The sequence below is a fragment of the Gadus morhua genome, chromosome 4 (genome assembly GCF_902167405.1).
Source record: "Gadus morhua chromosome 4, gadMor3.0, whole genome shotgun sequence".
Lineage (NCBI taxonomy): Eukaryota > Metazoa > Chordata > Actinopteri > Gadiformes > Gadidae > Gadus > Gadus morhua.
This window is the reverse complement of record NC_044051.1, coordinates 20,489,634-20,492,392: the sequence shown is the minus strand read 5'-3', so window position 1 is coordinate 20,492,392 and position 2,759 is coordinate 20,489,634. Positions and strand designations below refer to the sequence as shown.

General features: G+C 45.6%; 1 protein-coding gene across 1 annotated transcript in view; it reads right to left on the bottom strand.

Annotated features, from left to right (window-relative positions):
* Positions 1–1,971: 1,971 nt before the first annotated feature.
* Positions 1,972–2,759, bottom strand: part of si:dkey-34e4.1 (carboxyl-terminal PDZ ligand of neuronal nitric oxide synthase protein) — a gene marked incomplete in the record, with an annotated part of 26,072 nt that continues 25,284 nt past the window's right edge. The window contains 1 exon segment of the mRNA XM_030355370.1: positions 1,972–2,759.

The following is a 2,759-nucleotide window of genomic DNA, read 5'->3' as shown; positions in this document are numbered from 1 at the left end:
AATGGGGGATGGAGTGAAGAGAAAGGGGGAGGTGAAGATTAAATGAGATGGAGGGAGGCGGGAGAGGGATAGAAGGAGATAAATGAGAAATGGAAGGATGCAATTAGAGGGAAGGAGAGACAAAATAATGATGATGAAATAGATTGGAGAAGAGAATAAAAACGGACAGAAAAAGACGAATATAGCAGCGAGACGCAGTTTAATGGTTTGAGCCGTTATCCAACCATTTAAATGCCGTGATGAAGCACTCGGACATCTAAGTGTCTCCAAAACCAGCCAGCAGCCAATGGCTTAGGCATGTGAAGAAGGTATCCAAGCATGCGTTCAAATAACCACGGCCTTAAAACTAGGCCCCACCCAGAGTGAATAATGCTGCGTCAAGGTGTCCTTACCTGACGCCGTTGAGGGCTGGGATGCACCTTTTTGTTTTGCAGAGCCTGGATAACAGCTGATGGCTGGAAGGCATCTGATTGGTCTGCTCTGGTGTTGTGAACAAGTGTTTTAAACCCTTGTTCTTGAGACAGAATAAAGTTGGACCATGTACAAGGATGAGGCTGGTTAGGGTCTCCTGCGAGTCTCAAAGCATAAGGTGGCTGAACGTGACTCTGTGATTGATTTGGAACGAAGGAGTCCTCTTCAACTAGATCTGAGTCTTTATCTAAACAGGTCACAAATGCTTAGCTAACTGATGCTAGTTTGATTGATGCAACTCATATAGCCAACATAGTGTCTATATTGTTCAATTCCAATGATGCAACGTAACTTGTACTCTATGGGGTTGTTCAATAGGTTTAACTCCCACCATGAATTGGGCCTCGCCATTTATTTAAAGGAGACATATTATGATGTTTTCCCAACAAGTAAACATAGTATTTGAGTTCCAGAAACATGTTTATGAAGCTGTTTGCTGGAAATAGCTTGTAGGAAAAAAAATTTGCCTACCGCTATTCCCCTCTGTTTCAGTCCCTTCAGAATGCGCTGTTTCTGGTCTCTGTAGCTTTAATGCAAATGAGCTGCTGCCCATTGACCAATGAGCTCTCAGATTGAACCACAGCATGGAGGAGAAATGATTGTTACTCTTGGTGGGGGTTATTTCGGCCATGGTTGTGAAGAATTGGGGTAAAGGAACTTTGGCCTTGACTCTCTGAAGTCCATGAACTGCGACATGGAGGAGAAAGGGATTGAAGTCCGGGAGCTGACCGCCGTTCAGCTCGCGGAGCTGCCGAACTGCTTCGGCGGTGGCCGGGCGGCTTCGACGGCGGTAGTCCAGCGGGGGGGGGCTCGGCGGCAGTCCGGCAGCTCAGCTCCAGGTGTACAATCCCTTTCTCCTTTGTGTCTCCGTCTCCGGACTGCCGCCGAAGCTTCGGTTGCAGTCCGGCAGCTCCAGCGGGGGGAGCTTGGCGGCAGAGAAAGGGATTGTACTCCCGGAGCTGAGCGGCCGGGCTGCCGCATAGCTCCCCCCGCTGGAGCTGCCCGTCCGCTGGTCCACAAAATCTTAGATATGCTCTGATTGGAGGAGAGTGGGGAAGTGGGAGGTAATATTCAAATTTCCCCCCTTCCTATGTAGGAGGTGGCGCCGAAACGGACTCACAGATTTGGTAACTGTAGGCGGGGTACTTTCAGCAATGCATATCTCACTCAAAAAATCATGTAAAGACGTTTTTCAATGTTTGCATGTGTGGGAGCAGCAGAGACCCAAAACAACCCCAAATCCCAGGAAAAGTATTGTTTTCATAATATGTCCCCTTTAAAGCACAGTAGCAATTATGTAAATGGTATATATATAGGGTTTAATTTAATACTACATTCAGGAATCAGTGCTGCTTATAAAAACTAAATCTCATGATCAGCCATTTCTAACACTGTCTGATCAATTATGAACTGTGGTTGGCAGATTGTGTTTTGTTTTGTTTATGGTATCCTGAGGGGGTGGAAAAAAAGGAAAATAGAACCATGAGAACACCAAAGCGCTTCCATTAGACCATTTATTGAGCTTTATTCAACTATGTTTCATTGATCCTTCTCTCTCCCTAAACGTGATATGTGATGATTAAAATAAATTATAAGGACCCCTTGTGTCTTTCCTCTTCTTGACAAATAAAACCTTTCCTTTACTTTCTTTCTCCTCCACATCTCCTGTAGGCGATACCAGTGCTCAGAAACATACAAGACATACTAGCACACGGCCAAATAAATCCTAATAAACCTGCTCTGGAACAGTGATGAGGAGACTCACAGCGCTCTCCATAAGGATGAGACCAGAGTGCTTAATGGAGAATATCTTGTCTGAAGACTAATTAAAATGGCATCTAAGTACTACATTAGTGGGTAAATATCAACTCTTGATAACATTGTTCCTGAAGGACCTGAAACCCCTTGTTGTTATAGTTAGAGATCTTCAGCACAACCTCCTACTGGACTTAAAATTGGCATTTAAAGTAATAAAAATATATCCAATCAAATCAAACAGAGATCGAGACTGGAAGGGCTCAGCACTTAAGGCCGTCCCAGACGCAGGCACAGAACGCCTCTACTTCCTCTCCCACGTTGCTCGCCGACCTGGAGTCTGTTGGTTCCTCCTCCGCCTGACGTCCTTTCCCCCCAATAATCAATGTACCCGGCCTGGATGGCAGGGCTGCGTGGGACCGACACACCTCCCATGTGAGGACAAGGACGCTAAATCGGTTGTTTCCACGCGGTTCTCAGCTCTATAAGGGTCAATAAAATATGATAATAAAACCTAGATGCACTTAGAAAAC